Source organism: Pleurodeles waltl, chromosome 10 (assembly GCF_031143425.1).
Source record: "Pleurodeles waltl isolate 20211129_DDA chromosome 10, aPleWal1.hap1.20221129, whole genome shotgun sequence".
NCBI lineage: Eukaryota > Metazoa > Chordata > Amphibia > Caudata > Salamandridae > Pleurodeles > Pleurodeles waltl.
This window is the reverse complement of record NC_090449.1, coordinates 473,428,066-473,454,937: the sequence shown is the minus strand read 5'-3', so window position 1 is coordinate 473,454,937 and position 26,872 is coordinate 473,428,066. Positions and strand designations below refer to the sequence as shown.

General features: G+C 46.4%; 1 protein-coding gene across 2 annotated transcripts in view; it reads left to right on the top strand.

Moving 5' to 3' along the window:
- Positions 1 to 26,872, top strand: part of KCNH2 (potassium voltage-gated channel subfamily H member 2) — a 1,485,214-nt gene that overhangs the window by 726,810 nt on the left and 731,532 nt on the right. The window lies entirely within an intron of this gene.

The window sequence follows — 26,872 nt, the reverse complement described above, 5'->3', positions numbered from 1 at the left end:
AAGTGAACGCACAGCTGGCGACTTCCTTGCTATGCGAAAAGGTCACCTCACATGGGAGAGGTCAGCAGTACTTCCTTGGAAGAACAGGGATGTAAAAGCACCTACAAGCCCTGCATGCAACCCCTAGCCCAGATTGAAAGGAGGAGGGAGCTGGCCGAAATATCTGAGGGAACATTTGGTGCACTGGGGGACATAACATCTGCTGCTGTGTTGCCCTTCTCTGGCATTCAAAATCAAGCCCAACCACAACCTTCAACATCTGCTCCACCCACCATTCAAGCAGCTGGTTCCCAAGCTGCTGTAAACTGTAAGGAGTGGAATATCATTGAGCCATATGCAGCAATTGCATTCTACTGTCTGTGCTGCCAGACAGTTATTGTAGCAGGGGAGAGTGATTAAAACATTCACCGGGATCTTGTTATTGCTCATGGCTGCCGTCCCCAGAACCCGTATTTTGTTTTTCTGGCTTGAGCATGTCTTAGTGCCCTGTTGGTTGTTGTTCTGTTTTGGTTTATTGTTGGTTCCGTTGACCTACAGTTAGTGGAAAAAAACAACACCAAAAGAAGAAACAAAGTTATTTAAAAAATATTTTCAATTTCATTTTAATGAAGAGCTGCTTCTTATGATTAACACTTTAGTTATAGGTACTAGTAGTAACTGAATGCAATTGAAGAGTAAATGATAAGGCAAGTGGTAGGTAAGTTGGGAAAATGATAAAAGCCCATTATATCAAAAAGTGTATTTTTAATTTTAATTCAAAGAGTGAACTATAAACAAAGATACATACAATAATAATTTTAAACCATTATAAAACACAATAGTTTGATTTGCTTTTGTTCAGATGTTAGTAAAATGAATGCTGCTGATGGAGCATGAGGGCCACTTTCCTGGCAATAGTCTGGCGATAGATCTTTTTTGGTCGACTTGAAAGATGTTGGAAGTTAACATTAGTCACACCAATTTCCAACTAACAGTGTAACACATTAGGCTACACAATAAGGACCAGGAATTGGGAATAAAGTTAAGGACTTTAATACAAGTTAACAGTCAACCTAATATAAATCAGTCTCAAAAACATGTTGTAAAGATACAAGTTTACAACAGGATAATCAAATCTTCTGCAGAAGTTTTGGTGCATTAGCATAAGGCATACAAGAAGTTCAGTTACAGCAATACAGAACACTAGCAATAAGATTTGGTCTGCAGAGAACAATCTCTAATTATCTTTCCTAAACATGAGTAATGTGTAAAGTCATCTAACTCGGGTCCTAAATTTGGCAAAATTCTAGGTCTAGATAAAAACCTCAAAAAGTCAGAATATTGCTAGGAAAAAAAGAAAATGAGCTCATGCATATGAGGAAGGTGACAGCCTTTCAGAAGCTGTCAGGAGTCTTCTTAGAATGAGGAAATAAGTGTAAGCCTAAGCAAAATGGGCAGACTGAAGGGGGAAACATAGAGGTCTGTACCTCTCAAAGTCCAAAGAAAGTTTTGCGTTGAACAACAACCTAAGTCAGCAATATTTAATATCACACAAATCGTTCCAAGGAACAGAGGCTCCATTGTATTTTCCCTTTCTCACATTTTAAGCTCAAACAACTATGATTTCTCTCAGAGTAGCCCTGAGAAAGATGTTGTTATTGGACACATGTAACAACCCTGAACAAGAAATGTCAGCTCACATTCTGTTTCTCCACATTTTTCCATCAATGCAATTTTCTCAGGCGCACTGTTACTAACACAGTGTAACATCTTTGCCCAAGCTAACATTTCATGTGAACATTCCTGCAAAGAAAAAGATATGGAAGCAGAAATATAAAACAGCATTTCATGTCGAAAGAAAATCAGGCCTAGTCAGGACAACTTGAGTGTGCACATTTAAAATGTATGTCGCTGTGCACATGTAACTTTAAATAAATGAAATGTCAATACATAAATTCAAACTATGTTACTGTTACAGTTGAAGTAAAAGTAAAAGAAATGCAACTTTGATTACACAAGAATAAATGCAATTAAGAACTACATCTAAATTCAAATGAGAAAACATTACTACACATATTACATAATTACTTCTCATTTTTAGTGTTAATACATTTCAATAACATGAGAATGGTTTAATTTCATCTCTAAATAAAGCATTTCATTTAATAAGGTTAAGGCACACAGCTTCACCTAATAATGCACCTGTTGTACTAGTGGACAATTTATCTACAATAGTGGACAACTTTCTAATCTTAATGGTATTTAAAAATCACTTCTACAGATGGAATCATTGCACCAAAAATGTCTACAATTCCTACAATTTCTGAACCAATGGCAAATCTTTTCGTTCTTGTATTTGCTTCCCACACAGGATCATTAAAATGATCCACATGATACATTTTGGGAAAAACTATACCTAAATAACACATACCATACCATCCCTTGGACAACCTAAATAACTATGAGCTCCACAAATATAATAAACTCCAGGCATATCAGGATCTTGTCCTGAAAACATAATATTCCAAATGCCTTCAACTTCAAAGGTGTGGTCACACTCACTCTTTCCCATAAATCCTGTGTCAGTTGTAGAGCTTTCCGTAGACACAAACAATGTTCCTTTAGGTCTCCAATCTATTGTCAATGCAGCTTGATTGCCTGCAGCTAAATATTCTACTTGTTTTCATCCCCTTTGATGTCCAATTTTAACTTTCTCTTCCTTAGATTTCATCCTTCTTCTTCTGTCTTCAACTAAATTCTGAATTTTCTTTTCAACTCATGTCAGAGCACATGTATGTAGGAAAGTACCCACTTTGTGGCATGTTACCCCCAATTTCTGCCTGATGTCAGTGTGTTTTTGACTGTGTCACTGGGATCATGCTACTCAGGACCCCAGTGCTTATGGTTAATGGCCTGCTTGTCAGTGTGTTTCACTGTTTCCTAAATTGTCACTGGAGTCCTGCCAATCAGAACTCCAGTGCTCATGCTCACTCTGTTTCTAGATTTGTCACTACATACTAGTGACTAAGTATTTCACTCCAAATTAGCATACCGGTCCCCCTTATAAGTCCTTAGTATATGGTACTTAGGGACCCAGGGCATTGGGGTTCCAGGGGATCCTTATGGGCTTCAGCATTTCTTTTGCCACCCATAAGGAGCCCATACAAAGGCTTCTACAGGACTGCCATTGCAGCCTGTGTGAAATAGTGCATGCACTATTTTACAGCCATTTTCACTGCACCAGGTCACTTATAAGTCACCTACATATCATGTCTTTCAACCCTGAAGGCTGGGTGCAAAGTAACTGTGTGTGAGGGCACCCCTGCACTAGCACAGGTGCTCCCACATCGTCCAGGCCCATTTTCCCAGACTTCGTGAGTGCAGGGATGACATTTTAAGTGTGCACTGCACATAGGTCAATACCTATGTACAGCTTTCCCATGGTAACTCCGAATATGGCCAAGTAATGTGTCAAACATCTGGGAATTGTACCCCAATACTGATTTCAGTATTGGTTGCAAAATCCCATGCATTCTGGGGGTGCCACCATGGACCTCCAGTACTGCCATACCAGCCTTCTGAGGATTTCACTGCAGCCCCAGCTGCTGCCATCTCACAGACATACTTCTGCCCTCCTGGGGCTTGAGCAGCTCAATCCCAGGAAGGCAGAACAATGCATTTTCTTTAGGAGAGGGGTGTTATACCCTCTCCCTTTGGAAATAGGTGTTACATGAATGGGAGGGGTATCCTCCCAGAGCTCCTGGAAATGCTTTGAAGGGCACAGAAGGTGCTCCCTTGCATAATCCAGTCTTCACTGGTTCAGGGACCCCCAGTTCCCTGTTCTGGCGTGACACTGGACAAAGTAAAGGGGAGTGACCACTCCCCTGTCCATCACCACCCCAGGGGTGGTGCCCCGAGCTCCTCCAGAGTGTCTCTGGGTTTTGCCATCTTGGATTCCAAGGTGGTGGGGAACTCTGGGAGCATCTGAGTGGCCAGTGCCAGCAGGTGATGTCAGAATCCCCTCCTGGTAGGTGCTTACCTGGTTAGGTGACCAATCCCCCTCCCAGAGCTATTTAGGGTATCTCCTCTGGGTGTTTCTTCAGATTGGAATTGCACCACTCCAGCAGGAATCCTCTGCATCCTTTACTTCATCTTCTACTGATGGATCAACCGCTGATTGCTCCAGGAACTCTAAAGAACTGCAAAAAAGAAGCTAAGACGACTCATGCAAAATTGTATCTTTAGCTCCTGCCAGCAACAGTTTCCAGGTCATCCATCCTCTGAGGACTGTCTGCCTTCAGCCTGCACCAGAAGAACTGAAGGAATCGCCCATAGAGTGATGGAGTCACCTCCCTGCTTCAGCAGGCACCTCTCTGCAGCCACGACCGGTGGCTTGGGTCCCCTCTTAAGATGACAGACGTGGATCCAGCAACATGGGTGGTGGACTAAAGTCACTCCAACAGTCCCAATATCCAGCTGTTGAACCTTGGTGGACATAAGAACTTGCCTCCCCACGCAAGACAGTACCCCTGTGCAACGCATCACTTGCAGTTGCCAAGGCTTGTGTGCGACCTTCCAAGATGTTCTTCATGCACAGCACAGCTTAGGCCCCCAGCACCCCATCCTGCAACGCTCAGCTTTCTGAGTGGTTCTTTGGTGGTGTGGAAATCCTTTGTGTCGTGCTGCATGGGCCCCCATTTGCACCTCCTTTGTCCCCGTGCTGTGGGACAGTTGTACATGTTGCCTGGTCTTCTGTGGGCTCTCTGAGTTGCTGAGAGACCCCTCTGTCTCACCTATCTGGGTAGAGGCCACCAGGTCCCCATGGTCTTGGGCAGTGCCAAATTCCACCAACAGCGTGTTTTGCGTAAGCCAAGGCTTGTTGGTGGAATCCAGTGACGCAAACCAGACCGCATTCATCCATCTGGCATAGGACATCTTCTGCATCAACCAGGAACCTGCATCTGTCTTCTTTGGTGCAATACTGACTTTGTCTTCTCACCAGTGGTTCTTCTTTTGCACCTTCATCCAGGTTAGCAGGGGCTCCTGTTCTCCCTGGACTCTTCAGTGCTTCTTGGACTTGGTCCCCTTCTTCCACAAGTCTTCAGGTCCAGGAATCCATCATTGGTGTCTTTCTGTCTCTTCTGGTTCTTGCATTATCTTCTAACACGTCTTCTAGTGTGTTTTAGGAAACTTGCTGTGTTTTACTCCTGCTTTCCTGGGCTCTGGGGTAGGGTATTTTACTTACCTTTGGTGTTTTCTTACACTCCCAGTGCCCCTCTACACACTATACTTGCCTAGGTGGGAAACCGACTTTCTCATTCCACTATTTTAGTATATGGTTTGTGTCCTTCCTAGGCTCAGTGCAACCTATTGTGATTTTCACTGTTTGCACTATTTTCTTAATATTTACTTACCTGTTTTTGGTTACTGGTGTCTATATTGTATAATTTACTTACCTCCTAAGGGAATATAGTCTCCAAAGTATTTTTTGGCATTGTGTTACTAAAATAAAGTACCTTTATTTTTGGTAACACTGAGTATTATTGTCTTTCATGTGTATGAGTACTCTGTGACTACAGTGGTATTGCAAGAGCTTTGCATGTCTCCTAGTTCAGCCTCGGCTGCTCTGCCTACAGCTACTTCTAGACACTGACCACATTTCACTTATAAGGGATAACTGGACCTGGTATAAGGTGTAAGTACCTCCTAACCAGGCCAGCCTCCTACAATGTCAGGTTGTTTCAATAAGAATAAACAGTATCTAATGACACAATAAGTTTAAAGAATTCTTCAAGTGTTTCTATGTTCTTTGCTTTGGGGGTTTTGTTCAAGTGTTTAAGAATTGGCATTTCTGAAATTAACTCATGATTTGAAAGCTAATACTGAAAATATTCTTCATACAGAAGGCTCATCAACAAGCTAGAAGTATCACCATAATTCAAAGGAATATGAGTATATGTTATTCCTTCTTTAGCTGATGCAGGTAATTGCGTACACATGCAGCAGTCCCTTGCATCCATAGTGTCAATGCGCTCGTAAAGCAATTTATAATAATCATTTGATGAAAGATCTCCTCTAGAAGTGTCTATGTGCAAGTTTTTCTCATCTAGTGAGTGTCTTCTATCTTCAGTAGAAAATGGGATCTTAGGGACACTTGTTGAACTAATGTTCTCTATACTAAAATGTGTTGATAAGCTCAATACTATAAGCAAACCAATCATTAATATAACCGTTACAGCTAATACTCCTGCAAATATGTATCAACCTCTACCACTATTGCTATTAGGTTCCATGATTTCTCTGAATTCAGATCATTTAGTAAAATGCAGCAGCAGTAAAGTCTTCGCATTGGCTTCTCGCTTGTGCAGTAGCGGCAAAAAGTATCCATGCTATGAGAGTCAAATTTATTTGCAAAGTCTTTATCAATCTTCCTTAGCTCTACTCTGTGTTCTTCAAAATGAGAACCCAGCTCTTCTAATGCAGACTCAGACTATGTTACTCTTCTTTATTCACTATAAATTCTATTTTTTAACTCTAATAAATGCACAGTTCAAATCCACTAATAATTATATCCAGGATAAAATGTCTCGCTCTGTTCAGTCGCAATAACATTTCAAAACTCAGTTCAACCCCAAAGCTCAGTTAAACGAGGCTCATTTGAATTTTAATTGTTATAAGAAAATTATCTCTCCCAGCCATTGGCAGCAAAATATGTCCATTTAGGTGTGGAGTACCTTCAACAGAGAACTCTTGCTCTCATTGATCTCCGCACTACTGGCCCTATATCATCACTGCCACTTTGGTCAGATTCACCAGTTTCTTCTGGGAGAGTGTGTGGAACTCATAGACCAGTAAAATTCTATCCTCTTGGCCATTGGTCTCCACGCAACACTGTAGCTCTAGGAACTGAAATTTGCACAGTCACCGATCCAGGACATGACCCTTCTGTACCAACTTCAACTGTTGACTCATTTAACCTTCCCTCAGGCCACACATGCGCTATTCCAGACTCTTAGTGGTCTGCAACAGCTTGCCTAACCTCCTCCCTTCGTTTCACTTTAACCACCAACACATCAGGAGAGGTGCTGTTGTATCATCAAAGGACTCTGTGCGTATGTGCTGCATGCATCCAGTTGGGCAAACTTTCACACTTCACAGCTGTCATAGTGACCAAGATAACCTGGTATGGGTCTCTCCACTGAGGCTCCAGACATATTTTGTGGACATATTTGTTCCCCATAACCCAGTCACTGGGACTGAGGACATGGCACTGCTTCTGTTGAGGTGCACCGGTAGCCTCTGCAATGTGGTAAGACACAGAATGCACCACATCAGCCAGTCCTTTTCAGTAATCAAAAACCATATAATCTGTAATGTTCTCAATTGCATTTGTAGGCACAGCTGGAAATCTCTTAGCTCTCCCCATGATGATTTCAGGCGGAGACAATCTTGTCCTCCTTTGAGGAGTTCTTCAAAGACTAATCAACACAAGGTGCAAAGCATCAGACCATTTAAAAAAAGTGGAAGCATACCCTTTTGCCAGTCTGGAGTTCAGTGTTCCATTGACTTGTTCCACAAGACCTGATACCTCAGATCAGTAGCTGCAATGTAGCCTATCTTCCACTTTCAGTGCTGCACACAGTAGTCTCAGGTCCTCATTGTTAAAGTGGGTCCCTTGGTCTGACTCAGAGAAGTCGGGAACCTGAATCAAGGAATAAGTTCCCTTGACAACAGCTTAGCTACTTTGAGACTGTCATTACTTCAGGTTGGGTAAGCTTCAACCCAATGCAAGAAGATGCATACAGTCACCAGCGCATATCTCAGCCCATTGCATAGAGGCATTTCAATGAAGTCCAACTGCATTCTGTTGAAAGGACCTCCTGATCTCCTTGTGTGACTCAGTGTTACTGCAGGTCTTTTGCCTTCATTCATCTGCTGACATGTAACATATCTTTGACAGAAAGCTTGTGCCATCATCTGAACCTAGGATTGAACCATGTCTGGTGAAATAGTTACACCATAGCATTCCTTCCTACATGAGCCAGACCATGGTACTGTCTTGCCACTGGAGGTAACAAGCTATCTGTAAATGAAGGTCTTCCATTGGCTGAACCCAAATATCTTCCTCATCTCTTTTGACACAACCAGCTTTAATCCAGCCTTGATGTTCTGCTTTTGACACTTCTTCTTGCAATCACTTAACTTCCTCCTAAGTATCTGCTCTAGTCATTAAAAGGTTGGGATTGGTCTTATCTGTTCCTTCATTTTGATATTCACCATTGAAAGTACAAGCATTTAAGGCACAGTATTTGTCAATTTTGTCAGCACACCCATTTCCCACTGTTACATAATCATCTCTTTGAGGTGTGCAGAGCACTTGACAACCGCAATTGGGACAGGTAGCTGTAATGCTTTCAACAAGTTGTTCATATTCTCCCCATTGCAAATGGGAGAACTCAAAGAGACCATAACTGTCTAAATTCATGAACAACACCAAAGCCATACTGTCTATCGGTGAAAATGGTTGCTTTCAGCTGGTCTGAAACACAGCATGTCCTAGTAAAAACAATCAATTCAGCCACTTGTGCAGAAGATATTCCTTGAAGCCAGAAGACTTTGACAACACCTGAGACAGTACAGACTGCTTAGGCAGCTCTCAGTCATCCTTCATTGTTTTGTAAGCAGGAGTCATCAACAAACATTACATGAACTGATTCTGGTAGTGGCACATCCTGAATGTCAGGTCTTGTATTGGTACACAGTTCAGTAACATCAAGATTAGTCATGCTCAAATGCATTTTCAACATCATCATTTACAGGTGAAGACAGTACATTTGCAGGATCCAACGTAATACATCTCTTTAGGGTCATGATCGACAAGTATGATCCATTCATATTGCATCAAACAATTGTTTGTGGGGTGCTGGGATTTGATGCAGACAACAATATCTTCACAAAGTAGGGAACAAAAATATTCAAATGAACCATAACAATGCTCTCACACTAATCGATGCTGACTCCTGTTGCGGCCATGGCTTTAAGACAGCCAGGCAATACAGCAGCTACTGGGCCAAGTGTAGATGAAAAATACGCAACAGGTGTGCAAGCATTCCGGAGCATCTGACTTAGCAGTGAGAGAGGGCATCCCTCCACCTCACTGAAAAAATAAGTAAACCATTTGCTGTAATCAGGCAATACCAGAGCAGGTGCACAACGGAGACTTTCTCTCAGCTCTGAGAAGGCATGCATGTAAATGTCATCCCATCTGACACATCCATGTGTGTTAGCCTCTGTAAAGGCTGGGCCGCTAGGAAAAAGTTGGGAATCCACTGACGACAGTAGCCCACCATTCCCAGGAAGATCCTGACTTCTTTCTGAGTTATAGTTATTGGCAGATTCATCTGCAGAATCGCTGAGATTCTTTCTTGTGACACCTTCCTCTCTCTTTTGTCAATGTGATGTCTAAGGTAAAGAGCTTTTCTCTTACAGTACTAAAATTTGGTCAGGGATACCTTATGCCCATTCTTAGCTAAATGGTTCAACAAGGCATTGGTATCATGTCTGCAAGCTTCTTGAATGTTTGACGCCACCAGTAGGTTATCAATATATTGAAGCAGGACTGAACGAAAGGGCAATTCCAAGGACTCCAGATTCTTTTTTAAGGATCTGGTTGAAAATGGATGGGCTCTCCTAGTAACCTTGTGGGACTTGGCACCATGGCAAGACACAAATTCCAAACCGAAATGCAAAGAGGAACTGGCTATTCTTATGCAGCAGTATGGAAAAGAAGGCATGGCACAGTGAACCATTTGGCCTCACATGGAATCTGAAATAAAATCACAGCTGAATTCAGTACCACTGGACAACAAGAAAGTGCAATGGCATTAATCCTTGTAAGTCCTGCACTATGCAGTACTTGCCATTGGGTTTCTGTAAACCCATAATAGGTGAGTTACACGGACTCCCCATGTTCTCCTTTAGAATACCACGTTGAATCATTGGGTCAATCACATGAGTAATCCCAGCAATGGTTTCCAGGGTCAGATTATATTATGAGATTCTCAGATATTCCAGATTTGGTTTCACTGTTATGCGGATACATTAAAATCCTTTAAAGAGACCTATGTCTTTCCCTGAAAAGTCCCAGACTTCAGGTATCACTGTATCTCTCAAATATTGGGGCAAATCAACAATTGTCAGCATGAGGTACAATTTGATATCTGAATTCTTCTGACTTACAAGTTTGATGGCAAAATCCTCATCTTGAGTCTGGAATTCAATGCCTTTTGGGGTACAGTAAATGGAACAGTTAATCTTACACAAACAATCACATGAAAGCAGACTCACAGGTTTCTGATTACATACCACAAATTGGCGATTCTCTTCAAATGGCCCTGTTTTAACTGGTACAGCTTCTGTAACAGGGATAGTCAAATATTTAGTGTCAGCTCCTACAATTTGGATTCTTTTCCCCGCAAGGGGTAGATTGAGAACCTCTGCTTTTCTTGTAGCAGAACAGGTAGCACCAGTATCAATCAAGAATGATATGGGGTGGCCATTCACTTCACCATCCGCAAATGGTCCACTGTGGTCTACCTCTAAGGATGCGCCAAATACGCAATCGCCCTCCCCTCTCAGGCACCGTCATTGTGACAGGTCTGAATTATAATGTCCTTGTCTGCTTTAATCATAGGGTATTGTTGAGATTTACCCTGATTCACAAAAGGATTATTGTTTACATTGCGGACCTGATTCAGTTTAGATGTGGGAGCATTTACATCAGGTTGTGGCATCAGGGCTGGTGGAACCTGCATTCCCTGTGTTTGGGGGACATTACAATTTTCCATTCTCTCTCTCTGTACATGCTGTGTCCGAACAGATTATTACCCTGTATCTGTATAAATCCATCATTTTAAACCTGGTTCTCATTCGCCTTGTTATTCGCATTGAAACAACACCCCCACTTCCAATGCCCCATCCTGCCACAGACGTGGCACAGATTTGTTTCATGAAAGTGGCTTAATCAATTCCTCTATTTGGATCAACTGGGACACCACAATCTCTACTCCACTGCTGAAATTCATTACCATTTAGGACCACCATAACTCCTTGTTGATACACCCCATGCATAGGACCAACATTCCCAACAAATGGTTGATTCAGACTTCATTGTGTAGCTTTAATTTGTGTCACCATTAAATTTTCTTTTAATTTCTTTTATTTCATCACCAATTAATCACTACAATGTTTAGCATACGTCAGAATTTCATCAATTGACTTACTCTACTTTGGAGATGGCTCGGTCCGGTTGGCTAAAGCATATGCTTAGCCAGGCAGAACGTGCCATTCCTGTCCGAGATGATCAAGTACACATGCTAGATAACCTGTGCTTACTCTTGGGTAGCTTGGCACAGAGCAGTCAGGCTTATCGCGGAGCAACGTGTAAAGCAACAGAAAAGCATGTTCTCCAAACACTCTGGCTAAACGACCCCAAAAAGAGACTTCACACGGTTTATATGTATAAAAGAATTGTATTCAACACACACACACATGATTAAAGCAGTTTGATTACAAAGGGATCTCAGTGTAAAAGTCAATGAGCACATAATGCACAACGATGTGCAATGTAAGCTTGAGCGTGAATCTCAATAAACAACGCAGCTCACGATAAAAGGTTCAACCGTATTAAACATTGATCACTGTATATACATTTGAGGAAACCATACATTCCTTCCCCGCACCCGCATAAGGTGACCATCCGCTGTCAGCACTAGGCCCACCCTCATGTTACCCACAATCAGTGTAACACATACAATCCAGAGTGCGCCTAAGGGCTGGCAGTAGCAGCACAATGCATATTACAGTATAACCACACTCCCACCTATACCCATGGTCTTGGCCACACTAGTAAAATGTGATGCCAACCTTATTAACTCTCTGGCAGAACCCCTTACCCAGCAATACCACAGTGCTGCCCCAGCACTCACTCATTCTAGCTCAGACTCACACCCTCACATCCACCCCGTGCATAGGAAGGGAGCCCATTGTAGGAAAGTACCATCTTTCTTGGCAGGTTACCCCCAATTTCTGCCTGTTTGTCAATATGTTTTGCCTGTCTCACTGAGATCCTGCTGGCCAGGACCCCAGTGCTCATAATTTGTGGCCTAATGTGTATGTTGTCAGTAGTGCTTAACTGTGTCACTGAAGTTCTGCTAACCAGAACTCCAGTGGTTATGCTCTCTCTGCTTCCAAATTAGTCACTATAGTTTAGTGACTTCATATTCCAATTCCAATTGGAATTCCACACTGGACCCCCTTATAAGTCCCTAGTATATGGTACCTAGGTACCGAAGGCATTGGGGTTGCAGGAGATCCTTATGGGCTGCAGCATTTCTTTTGCCACCCATAAGGAGCTCAGACAAACCTTTCTTCAGTACTTCCACTGCAGTGTGAGTGAAATAGTGCACACACTATTCACAGCCATTTTCACTGTGCTTAAGTAAATTATAAGTCGCCTATATGTCTAACCTTCATTTACTGAAAGCTAGGGGCAAAGTTACTAAGTGTGAGGGCACCCTTGCACTAGCAAAGGTGCCCTCAGGCTGTCCAGGGCCAATTCCCCGAACTTTGTGAGTGCAGGGATACCATTATATGGTGCACTACAAATAGGTCAATACCTATATATAGCTTAATAATGGTAACTCCGAATATGGCCATGTGAGGTGTCTAAGATCATAGAATTCCCCCCCATTCCAAATCTGGTATTGGGGGGGCAATCCTATGCATCCTGGGGGCTCCACCATGGACCCCCAGTACTGACAAGCCAGCTCTCTGAGGGTTGCACTGCAGCTACAGCTGCTGCCACTTCACAGAACAGGGTTCTGTCCTCCTGGGGTCTGAGCAGCTCAGTCCTAGGAAGGCAGAACAAAGCCTTTCCTTTGGAAGGAGGGTGTTACACCCTCTCCCTTTGGATATAGGTGTTACAGGATTGGGAGGTGTAGCCTCCCAGAGCCTCTGGAAATGCTTTGAAGGCACAGATGGTGCCCTCCTTGCATAAGCCAGTCTACGCCGGTTCAGAGACCCCCAGTCCCTGCTCTGGCACGAAACTGGACAAAGGAAAGGGGAGTGACCACTCCCCTGCCCAGAGCTCCTCCAGTGTGTCCCTGGCATTAGCCATCTTGTTTTCCAAGGTGGGGCGACACTCTGGAGATCTCTGAGTGGCCAGTGACAGCAGGTGATGTCATGGACCCCTCCTGATAGGTTCATACCTGGGTAGGTAGCCAATCCCCCTCTCAGGGCTATTTAGGGTCTCTCCTGTGGGTTCCTCTTCAGATTCAGCTTGCAAGGCTCCTCCAGGAATCCTCTGCATCCTCTGCTTCATCTTCTGACAATTGGATCAACCTCAGACTGCTCCAGGAACCGCTGTAACTGCAACAAAGTATCCAGGATGACTCCTGTGACCTTAAACTTCAGCTCCAGCCAGCATTTGCAACAGTTTCCAAGGTGTGCACGCTCTGAGGACTCCCTTTCTTCACCCTGCACCAGAAGAACCGAAGGAATCTCCCATGGAGTGACAGAGTCACTTCCCTGCTCCTGCAGGCACCTTCTGAGACAACAACTGGTTCTCTGGGACTCCTCTCCTGACGAAGAGCGTGCTCCCTGGAACACAGGTGGTGGACCAACACAACACTCTAAGGTGCAGCTGTCCACGTTTGGTGGAGGTAAGAGCTTACCTTCCTGGTTTGCAATAGTAACAGTGTGCACTGCGTCATCTCCAGCTCCTTGGGATTTTGTGCACTTCTTTCAAGAATCATTTGTGCACAGTGTAGCCAAGGTCCCCAGCATTCCACCCTGTGACGCACAATGCACTGAGTTGTTCTCCGGCAGCATGGAACCTTCTTTTGTTGTGCTGCACAAACCGCACTTTGCATCTTCTTTGTCCCTGTGCCCTGGGACTACTGTGGGTGCTGCCTGGTCTTATGTGGCCTCTCTCCAGTGTTGGGAGCCCCCTCTGCTTCCTCAGTCCGAGTTGAGGCCCACAGGTCCCTCTTGGGTCCAGGCAGCGCCATTTTGATGAAAACAGCGCCGTTGCTTGAACCAAGGCTTTTTGGACTAATTAAGCGACGCAGACAGCCTGCTTCCAACATCTTGGCATGGGACATCTCCTGTACCATTCAGGAACCCGCAGCCATCGTCCTTGGTGCTCTTCTGCAGACTTCCTCTAACCGGAGAATCCTCTTTTGCACCATCTTCTCGGTTGGCAGGTGCTCCTGTCCTTCCTGGATTCTTCTGCGACTTCAGGACTTGGTCTCCTCTCTTCACAGGTCTTCAGGTCCAGGAATCCACCATTTGTTGATTGCAGTCTTGCTTCGTTCTTGCAATAACTCTTATCACGACTTTTAGTGTGTCCTGAGGAAACTTGCAGTACTTTACCCCTACTTTTCTGGACTCTGGGGTGGGGTATTTTACTTACCTTTGGTGTTTCCTTACACTCTCAGCGCCCCTCTGCACACTACACTTGCCTGGGAGGGAATTTGTGATTCGCATTCCACTTTCTTAGTATATGGTTTGTGTTGCCCCTAGGCCTATTGCATTCTATTGTATTTTCTACTGTCTGCACTGTTCTATGACTATTTACTTGCCTGATTTTGGTCTCTAGTGTAGATATTGTGTATAATACTTACCTCCGGAAGGAGTATTACCTCTAAGACAATTTTCGCCTTGTGTCACTAAAATAAAGTACCTTTCTTTTTGCATCTTCTTTGTCCCCGGACCCCGTGTATAATGCCTACCTCCGGAAGGAGTATTGCCTCTGAGATAATTTTGGCCTTGTGTCACTAAAATAAAGTACCTTTAATTTTGGTAACACTGTGTATTGTCTTTTATTGCGTAGAAGTACTGTGTAACTATAGTGGTATTTCAGGAGCTTTGCTTGTCACCTAGTTCAGCCTAAGCTGCTCTGCTACAGCTACCTCTAGACAGCCTAAGCTGCTAGAACACTGCCTACATTTCACTAATAAGGGATAACTGGACCTGATATAAGGTGTAAATACCTTAGGTACCCACTACAAATCAGGCCAGCCTCCTACACCCATGTATCAGTTGGCGCTGGTATGCATGCACACCCTCTCATATGCAGTTGTAACTTTCCTCTGGACAGCCAGTCACTCAAGGGTAAGTCATAACTCCCCAGGTATCGGGTTCAAGGTGGGGGACTGGACAGCCACTAAACAATTAAGGTGGAGATGTTCAGGATCCTTATAGGAGGTTCACTCAGTGGTCTGAAAAACACAGGGGATGGGCACCAGGGCCAACCGTTGGACTCAGAGGTGCACAGCCCTGCCAGACAATCCAATGTTACCAAATAGTAACCAAATTCAGCACCTCTGGAATGGAGAGGTGCCCTCTGGGTGTGCCAACTCGACCCTACCTTGACACTTAAGGTTGCACACAACAAGTTACCAGGTCCGTGTCTCGAGATTGGAGACACCCTGTCTGGTGCCCGTGAACTTCCAGTGGCCCCGGACAGGTTTGATCCAATGAAGAAAGTGCTCAGTTCAGTACCACCACAAAAAGAGGATACTTTCAGGGATCCGATGACTGGGGGTGACCGGGCAGCACCAGGTTTCTTCAACCAATTTCCAGTGGCGTATCCCTCTCGAGAGAAGGCACTAGTCTGGTGCATGATGACCTAAACTGCACCAGACCTTCTACTTCCACTCGGGACTTGGTTTCCATACAGCTCTGGATTGAGGTACTCTGCCCAGCATGCTATGACCTTAGCAGTACTGGACTCTCCGGGTGAACATACTAGACGCAAGTTCTGTCGCACAATACTAGGCCAAGTAAAGCACTCCTCGGTTGTACCCACACCTCCGCAGGTTCCAACCTATGAACGAGCACAATAAACAATGAGCATGCAGCTGACGGTCACACAAGAGAAATGTTTCCCACTCAACCTCAATTAGTCCCCAGCACGGTCCCTGCAACAGTGATCCTTTCACTTCACAAGCTGTCTCGGGTTGCAGTGATCCCCATAATAAAGGGCCACACACCAGCAGTCCGAGCAGTACGTTGCTAGCCTGCACCTGGTGCACTTGGTCTCCAGACTTAGGTGGTCATTATGAACATGGCGGGAAAGACCTCCGACCGCCGTGGTGGCAGTGAACAGAATCCCGCCGGCGGCGGCGAATGGAAACCTGCCATATAATGATAGAAAAACCCAGCCCTGCCAAAAATTCCCACACCACCACTCCCCGCCAAGACCCTGTCGGCGGGAATCCCGGCCCATCCCACCACGCCACATCCCGCCCTCCAAATAATGATGCACAAATCACCTTGGCAGACAGTGGAGCCGGACGACCATTGGCGGCTGCGACTGCCATGGGTGGTAAATGGGCCTAACAGCAACCAGTGCACACATTGGCTAGGCCTAGCACCCACACACCTGACACATCCACAACACCATAAAACACCCCCAGACACACCCCACAATCCCATGCAATGAAACCAGGACCAGAAGACGGAGAGCACCAGAGCCAGAGAGACAGAACGCCAGCAGACAGGACACACATAGCGACCCACACAGGAGCACCCAAAACCCCGTCCCCACTCCCGACACCATCCACCACCCTCACCATGCCCCCCCCCAAAAAAAATCCATGCTTCACTAAAAGGGAGCTAAGGACCATGGTGGACAAGATCCTAAAGGTGGAGCCACAAATCTTCGAGTCCGAGGTGCAGCACACACCCATTGCACAGAAAATGGAGCTGTGGCAGACCATTGTTAACAGGGTGAATGCAGTGGGACACCATCCACGCACCAGGGATGACATCCACAAGAGATGGAACAACCTGCGGGGGAAGGTCAGGGCCATGGCATCCAGGCACCACATCCCAGTGCAGAAGACTGGGGGAGAACCGCCACCAACACCACCGACTACACCGACTGGGAGGAGAAGGTACTCGCCATCCTCCACCCAGAGGGACTCACTGGAGGAATGGACTCGGGTAAGTCATCTACAATTACCCCATATACACCATACCTGTAATGAATGCACCACCCCACCCCACCCCACCCCACCAACACCCACCTAGACCCACACCCCACCCAGCCATTACGCACCACATCCACCACCCTGCATCACCCACAACTCACTACCAGGCCCACATCACTCCCGCTATGTACAGCCACCCACCCCTGCATGTACCCACAATGGAATAATAACCCCCACCACAATATAACACCACCAATGACACTAAATGCAATGACCACATCACAAGGCACCCTGGAAGGCCACTGAAAGGCATACCAGCACAAAATTGCACAGTTCTGTACACCTCAAACCCTCATGCATATGTAACAGAGATAACTATGTCCCCCAACAGGCACCACCACCCATGCAACCCTAATGGAGGGGACAAGGAGTGCCACAGCACTCCAGGGAGACAGAGGCACATCACAAGACCTTGAGGAAGGATCCCTGGACACTGATGAGCAGGCAGGCCCCTCACACAGCCCTTGATGATCACCATGCAGCAGCCTCACCTAGGAAAACACTTTCACCCCTAACACCCAGTCAAGACCAGCAGGCCAGGGGAGGCGTAACCCACACCAGTGGACCCAGGGCACAGACAGGTGGAATATAGCTACAGAGGCCACAGTCTCAAACTCCCAACATGCAAGAAGGCGAGGGCCTCAGTACAAGTAGCACGTCAAGACCTGCGCAGGGGACACAGGCACAGGGGGCCAGGGCAAGGTCAAGTGCCCCAGTGGGTCAGGGGGTAGGGCACCAGATGGATGCAGCAGCCCAGGGCGTCATTGCAGAGGTTTTGGGGACCTAACAACATACCCAAGACAGATTGGCACAGATTGTATCCAACTTGGAGCAAAAATGAGACGGTGCAGCTGGAACAACACCAACAGGCCATGGAGCAGTGGAAAGAACACAATGCCACAATGGCCACCATTGCTGGAGCATTGCTGCAGTTGGTCAACAAACAGTCAGACACCTACACCGGACAAGCGGCACCCACAACAGCCCTGAACAACCAGTAACAGATGACCCAAGCAGCAGAAACAGCACAGGAAATACACTCCCAGGAATCACAAGGGCCAACCATGCCACCTCAAGAAGCTCCACATCAGGTGCCCAAACATAATCTTAGGCCAAGATATGGCACTGGAAACCCAGCTAAGTAAAAGCCCCACTCCAACAATTGACACTGCTACTACTGCAAAGCATCCATCCCACCCATTCACCAACTACACTTAGCTGAGGGCTAAATAAAGTATCATACTACAAATAGGACCCACCTATGACATCCAACTGGGCTGCCACCAAGTCTGTTTTGAGGACACCCAACCCTTACGACTTCCATCACTGTACATAGCACATTTCACTGTATTCGACCAATAAATAACATTTCTCACCTGTAACACTGTCCCCTGTCTTCAATGTTGAACAAAGTGGAGTATGGATGCAACTGGCAGGGAACAACTTTATTGTCAATTTGTGCTTGGTGGTGGTAATGTGTGTTTCAAATTATGCAAGGAGGGAATGCATATATTGTCTGTCAGTACCATGCTGAAGAGGTCCATGTCTCGCCTATCATGACCAATTCCCCCTTTATGAGTTGGTACACTTACAGTATCAGTCACTAACCCCAATGACAGGCTTAAGTCCCACACAGTTATTGGAAGTAGAGCTGTATCAGTTGGTTCCTGGAATTGACATCTTCCCCTTCCTCATCCTCACCCTCACTCTCCTCACCTCTCTGAGGTAACTGATCAGGACCTATAGCACCCTCCACCTCCAAAAGGGAGATTGAATGTCTCACTGCCACGTTGTGCAGCATGCAGCAGGCCACCACAATTCTACACACCTTATCAGGCCCATAGGCCAGGGAACCCCCAGAGATATTTAGGCACTGGAATCTAGCCTTCAGGAGACCTATAGTACGCTCTATCACCCTCCAATACGTCCATGGGCCTCATTGTATTTCCTCTCTGCATCCGTCCTGGGGTTTCTCACTGTTGTCAGGAGCCAACGCAAGTTTGGATAGCCAGAATCACCTAGGGAAATGGTCAATACTGAACCGTCATTGTAATGTCCTTAGTTAGACAGGCTGGTGTTCTGCAATGCGTCAGTTAGTGACATGCAAACTTACCTATGATCCACCCTCTGCCCTCTTGTAGTTGTTCCATATTCTGTGGCTCACTTCTGTTCCTCAAAACAAAAGAATCACGGACAGAACCCGGAAACATGGCATTCACATGGGAAATGTACTGATCTGCATTACAGATCAACTGGATGTTCATGGAGTGAAAGTTCTTCCTGTTTCTGTACAACTCACTCACTCTTGGGGGATGATGGGTATGTGGGTGCCATCGATGGCGTCTATCACATGGGGAATGTTTGCAAAGGCATAGAAGTCAGACTTGATGGCAGGGAAGTCAGCACTTTGGGGGAATAGCACATAGGATTGCAGATGTTGTACAAATGCATGCAGAAATGTTGTCGGTACCTGGCTGAACATTGGCTGTGAGAAACCAGCACCCATGCCCACTGTCACTCGAAATGAGCCTGTGGCCAGGAAATGGAGTGCGGAGAGCACCTGCACCTCAGTTGGAATGGCATGCTGATTACGATTTCCGGGAGTCAGTGCAGGATCCAGTAATGCACATAGGTCCTGAATAGTTGCACGTGTGAGTCTGTAGGTGATTATGATCTGACGCTCCACCATGGTCCCCATATCCACAAGTGGTCTGTACACAGAGGGTGCCCTTCCTCGCCACAAGGGTCGGTATCTATGAGGGGTAAGAAAAAGGAGTAATGGGCACACATACATTGGCAGATATGCTAAATACATGCAGTGCATTGTTCATAGTAGTGTCTGTACAATAGCTGCAACCTGACAGATGTACATTTACATCACTAGGACAGAACGGAGTAAATCATGTGTGATTATATACTCAATGGATAGAGGCCTAGGTGCTTCATATGGCTAGTAGGCCCAGCATTGTGAGTATCATGTAATTCTAGATGCGTAGGTGATGGCAAAATGTCTGCCCACTGTAGTTCTGCCCCTTCGTTGTGGAAGTGACCTCATACCGCTAGCGGTTGACGTCACAGCATACGGCGGTGTTGACCGCTGTTCACATCCTCATTGGCTAACATGGATGCCAATGGGGAAACCTGGCGTATCATGATCGCCGACGGTGGTGACTGTGCATACCACCGTGGAACGTACACGCGTTCGTCCTCGTTTTATCACTTGACTCCCTGATCTTGTGCGAACAGGTACTCCACTCTGGCTATGGATTTGCCACGTGGTGCAGGGGAAAGGGCCCCGGCCTTCACCCAGGAAGAACTGGAGAAACTGGTGGAAGGGGTCCTGCCCCTGTACGGCAGACTCTACGGCCGGCCAGAGGTATAGATGAGTCCGGGTTTGGGGGACTCTGTGTGAGTAATGGATGGAGTGGATTGCACAGATGTGTGCTCCTGTGAGCCAGGATGGGCCTTGGTGCATGGAATGCTGCGTGTCACTGTCCTGCATGTCTGGGAGTACTGTCTGTCCTACGTCTGCCAATCTGCCAGCTGTTGCCATCGTGCAGGTGCCTGACCTCTGTGTTCCATTTCTGTGTCACCCTACTAGGTCAGCACCCACCAGAAGAGGGCACATTGGCATGCCATCACCAAGGAGGTAGGGACCCTGGGGGTCTACAACTGGCGGAGCACCCACTGTCGAAAGAGGTGGGAGGACCTGCGGCGCTGGGCATGGAAGATCGCTGAAGCCCAGCTGGGGAAGTCCTCCGAACGTGGAAGGGGTGCCCATCGGGCACTGACCCCCTCATGCGAAGGATCCTGGAGGGGGCGTACCCAGACCTGGATTGGCGCTTGAAGGCTTCACAGCAGTCACAAGGGGGTGAGTACTCACAGCCCATACTTCAGCCTGGAAGGATGAGTGTGTGTGTAATAGGGCTAATGGTGCTTAGAGCAGGGAATGTGACTGGTGTACAGCTACTGCCTGCACCCAAAGGGTGTAGGGGTGTCCCTGTCAGGTTTTACCTACCTCAACTTAAATAGAATTTCAGGGGATGGGTGTAGGTCAGTATTGTGCTCAGTAGTCAGGGCCATGGCCATGGGCATGGTGCATGGTGCTGCCTGTTGAGTGTGTCTGCTGGGTAGGTGTATGTCTAGCCATTGTGTATCAGCATTCAGCTACTTACAAGTGTCTCTCCTGTTTTGTCTCCCCATCCCTGTTCTCTTGTGTTTGTCTGGTACAGCATCTACATCAGGCGAGGGAGCTGAGGAACTGGCAAGTGGGGAGGCAGCGGCCCACGGATCCTCCGAGGCAGAGACCACAGACGCCCAGGGGACCAGTGGGTGGGAGGGCAAGGGGACTTCCTAGGGGGAGGCTACTACCACAGGAGGTAGTGACTCTGAGACCTCCTCCAATGGGGTTCCTCCTGCGGTGGCATACCCTAGTGCACACACCACTACCGTAACATCTTCCACCACCCCCATACCATCAGCGCCCTCCCTGCTGCTCCCCACCGAGTTGCCCGTGCCCGCCCACCCAGAAAGGTGGGCATCTCCTTCGCCCCAGGCATCTCCTCCCCTGCCCCAGTCAGCCCTGCTGCCCTCACAGAGGAGGCTATTGACCTCCTGAGAACCATCTCTGTAGGGCAGACAACCATCGTCAATGCCATCTAGGGTCTAGCTTCTGAGGTGCAGCAGACCAATGCCTATCTGGATGGCATTCACAGTGCCATGTCTGCCCTACAGAGATCTTTTCAGGCTCTGGCCTCCTCTTGGACGGCAGCCAGTTTCCCTGGCCATGTTGTCCCCCATCCAACCTCCTCTACCCATTCCAGCACCCCATTACCTTCACCCGTCCAAAGCACACAATCAGACCCACTTACAGGCACTTCATCACACAAGAAGCACACTTCCAAATACAAGCACCACACCTCCCACCACAAGCATTCACACAGCCAACAGACACCTGCACACACAACAACGTCCACTTCCCCCAGTGTGCCAACCTCTTCCGCCTCTCTGTCTGTTCCCTCTACATCCACACCCTCATGAACTGCACCTTCACTCACTGTTACTACTCCTCTTCCTGCACTCACCACAATAGCAGACAGCCATACATGCACCCCATACACCACACCTGCACTCACCACCTCCACTGTAGTTGACGCATGCAGCACACTCAGCAGATTTGCAGACACCCACCCAACATACATCCACACTAGCTGTCTGTCTTCTCCCACTGTGTCCACCCCCACCTCCCAAAACACTCAAACGCAGCAAGACACCCACCCATCAGACATCCACCACACCACAGCATACTGAGCAGTCACCTGCACCCACTACATGCACACCTACACCCCATACATCAACTCCCTCTGCCTCCACTCCCATCCCCTTATCCACGCCCACCCCAATTGCTCCCAAGAAACGTTTCCTCTCCCCTGCAGACCTGTTTGAACCTAATTGCCCACCCCGTCTTGTCCTGAAACGTGCCCACCTCCTTGCCCTTTCCGCTCCTTCCACATCACAGCCCACCCCGGTCCAGCTTTCCTATTCCCATGCCCCTTCTCCAGTGAAGAAGAAGGCCCGCTCGGAGCCTAAGCCATCCAGCTCCACCTGAGCCAAACAGCCCCCACCCCTTCAAAGGAGAAGCCCAACCCCCTCCAACCTCCTTACGTAAGTCTAAGTCCCACCCTCTTTGTAACCCTCCCACCCCCCTTCCGTGAGGTGCCTGGATCCCCATATGGTGCCCCGTTCAGTGGAGTACCCAGCACTTGTGGGAGTCAGGTGTGGGCAGTTATGGCCAAGGACTATAGACTTTTTATGGACTGGCCATTGGCCCTGTTGGCACTGTTTTGCTCAGTGAGCTACATATTAAAGGTTCTGTGTGGCCCGTGTTTGGGCTGCAAGCAGTTCCACCCTGGTGTTTGTTTTAATTATTTATGGGTGTGGGGCTATTGTATGTACTATGGCCAAGTTGCAGTGGCCTTCGGTCGGGTACGTCCCTCATGGTGTGGGGTATCTGACTTGTACTGCTGGAAAGGGTTGGGGGGCATTGCAGAGTGGGTGGAGTGGGTGGGTATGCAACTTTGCCCTTTCCACCCTTGTGTTGTAGGTTGCGGTACTTACCGTCGTCGTCTTCGTCGGCGGTCTTGGTCGTGTAGAAATATGGCAAGGAGAAATGCTGGCATGATCTGCAGCTCTCTGTCCATGGCTGCCACTGCACGTTTTGAGGAATTCAGGTGAGTGTTTCCTTCTATGTGTTTCTTTTCCACCTGGCTTTGTGTGGCGGTTGTTCCTGCCCCGGAACTGGCGGCGGAATGGTGGTTCGTAATTTGATGGGCGGGTTGGGCCTTTCCGACGGCATGTGGGCGGACTCTGCCATCATCAGCGGGGCTCCTTTCCTGGTGGTGGGTGGTGCGCGGGACGCGTGTGTCTCGTTTGCTTCATTATTTGGCGGTCCGGACCGCTCCTCTGTTGGGTTTCTACCGCCATCGCCGGCGGAGCGTTACGGACTGCCATGTTCATAATGAGGGCCTCAGTTCTTAGTCCACACACCCACCGCTCCTGCCAGGTGGAGTTTGGCATGATGTACGTGCAAACAAAGGGCACCACTCTCCAGATGTTACCAGTCACAATTTAGCTCCCTGGGGCAGCCAACCTGCCCTTGGACAGCCACTTCAGGATTACACACAGCAGCAGGCAACCAGCCTCAGGCCGGTCTCTAATCAGGAAGGGTGCATGGATCACCCTCCGTGGACAGTTTTGATCCTGGGCACCCAGATTCCTCTGACAATGTGCCAGCGCGGTCCAGCTGCACTGATCCCACTGGTCCCACTTATCCGTTGGAGGTACTCTTAAGTTGCAGACTTTTAGTACCCCTACTTATGCTAGGCAAAACCTTTGAAGTGGGGGTGTGGTTCGAAGGATATTCCTTTGAATCACAGAGTCTCTCCTAAATGTCCTCTTTGTCTGTCCTGGGGTCCTGGAAAGCAGATTTTTATCACAACAGTGTCACAACATTTCCCCCATTTATCTCACCAGTACCCAAATGTCAGGAATTTGTCATTCTGAAAGCCCAAGTTTTATTGCAGTCTTCTAGGGAATGTGCAGATGTGCTCCTTCCCTTGGACCAATGAAATGAAGCATAATTTACGTGGCACCAGAACCAGTCCCAACACCTAGAAATGACCACTTCCTAGAAGTGGCACTTCCTGAGCAGTAATAACAAAGCTAACATTACCAACGGCTCAGCTTTGTATTCCTGAGTCCAACTATACCAAACAGAATGAGGATGCACCCCTGCAATCCCCTATTGCAACCGGTCTTATTAAACCTTGGTGTCCCATATCACATCCTCACTCTTCAATGCAGGATAAAGTCAAGTTCCCTCAATCACATCAGTTTTCCATGTCTTTTGTTCTGCAGCCCACCTAGCATCTGCACAAGTTCTAATCTTACTTTCTATGGTTCTTTCTTCTTTTGTAAACAAAGGGAGGAGAAGGAGGGTTAAAGGGGATGGTCTATTCTCCTTGAAGCTTCAGTAAACATATTTAGAGACCCAACCCAGAAGGGAAAAACCTCCACAGAAAAAAGTTAGAAAACCCCTCACCCACCAGGGTTACCCCTTGGTGGCGTGCTTCATCATTGGGTTTCTTCCCGTTCTGCTGCAGAAAGAGGCATGCTGCGACCGACGGAATATGTGGGAGCACTGTTGATATCAGCGATGTGGATGCTAGAATAGGATAGGAGTGGTGGGGTCTTGGTAAGTTGAAAATACCCCCCTCTAGATCACATTACTAGATTAATATGTCTCACAGGGGTGGTATGATTAAAAAGGGGTGTCAGGAGGGTGGGTATATTATGTGGTCTACATTTTTGGGAGTTTTCCCCTAAACTCCTCTTCAGGACCAAAGTGATCTCCCTATTTCACTTCTCGTGCGCCTCCCACTAGTGGAATTAGACTTTATGCTAATTGCATCATAGGTCCTCCGGGAGGGGGGTCACACGCCGTAAAAATATACACAAATGAAAATGTGGTGAAGGTCAAGCTCAACGTGTGGGTTCTAATCACTGCCGGTGGTCCAGGGCATACAGAGTACTTACTTCCTCAAAGCAACACTCCTTCCAAATGGGAGAGGGGTATACTGAAAAAGAAAAAGTGAAAGAGAAATTAGAAATTGCGAAGAGAAAAAGAAGAAACAAACGAAAAATATAATAAATAAAAGAAAAGAAATGAAAGAAAAGAAAAGAACGAAAAAGTTAAAAATATATACTAAATATAGAAATATTTTATTTTTCTAGGGAGATCTTTTTTCCTAGGGAGCAAATTGCAATTCTCTAACTAGGAAATCGCAAATAGGGAATCCCTATTTGCGATTTCCAAAGCACATGTATCAAGCATTTCCTAAATGCAAATTGGGCATTTAGGAAATGCAAATACCACAAACTCAGGTTTGGTGGTAAGCATGTGCAATTTTTAAAAATGTATTATAAATGCATTTTTAAAAATGGCATGTAGTGCACACATGCCCCTAGGGCAGGTGTGTGCTTCACATGTCTGCAAATATTTTTTTGGGTTGCATCAGAGGGGGCCTTAGACCCCCAGGACCCTGGGATTTGCATTACCTAATTTGCAAATTCCTAACTGGAATTCGCAAATTGGGAAATGCAAAACCATTCGCACCTATGGGCCTACAGACCCAAAGAGATGAATGGAGTCGCATTCTCTAATTGCGATTCGGTAAAAGCAATTGCGAATTTTAATAAATCGCAATTACCGAATTGTAAATTTCAAACATCCTATTTTGCATTTCTTAAATAGCGATTTCTTAAAATTCACTATTTAAGAAATGCAAAACGGATCTTTGATATATATGGCCCTAAGTGCTTTGTATTGTTCAGTTTTAGGAGACAGTTTCATGTCATACAACTTTATCCTTAAATTTTCTACGATTCTAAAATTATGTGTGCCATAGCGTTGAAATGTCAATGCACCCTCTTTCTCAGTGATCCTATAACATTGTTCAAAGTAAATACAAGTGTGAAGACCTACATTTATCACCATATAGTGTCCTGGCATACCTTCAGAAGGTGTCTCTTCTCGGGTTCTAACAGGTATAGTCATATCTCCCTTTATTAGACTTCTTAATGCTTTAAAAAAAATCATTTTTTAGTCAAACTAAGCAAAATTTCACAAATAACTTGTCATCCTAATCAGGAAATGATTCTTCACCCACAATTCTCTGTTTAGCATCCACAACCAATACCAGAGCGACTCGCTATGATGTGTTCCACCAATACCAGTGCTGCGCTACACCAACCATCCATTACCAGCGCAGCACTCTGTGGCATCAACCTCACTCCTTGCAGCAGCTCACATTCCTTTACATTTTTCATAAAAACTCTCTCACTCAAAAATCTATGCACAAAAACAAATGCAAGCAACTTCTAAAACTCACTTTGTCTGATCTGCTCAAACAATTAAAGTTTTCAATAACTAGCAACGCTTTCTGACCTTCCCTGACTTACACTCAAATGAAACCTCGACCAGTGGGGTCTCACTCGGATCGATACTGTTCCTCCTTGTGCACTTCGATTCACTATACCGACCTCTAACGATCACACAAAGATAAGTTCCCTATCCAAAACTGCTGTTGATGAAATCTTACTACTAGTGTCACAACACAGCAGACAAGAACAACAAACTGTATTCTACACTTTTCATGTATCTTGGGATCTTAGGCCACAACGGACCCAATAACCACTTCAACTTCTTTGCAAAGAGCACCACTTTCAAATACAACTTAGAGTGTCTCCGCAGAACACCACACAATCACTGTAAAACT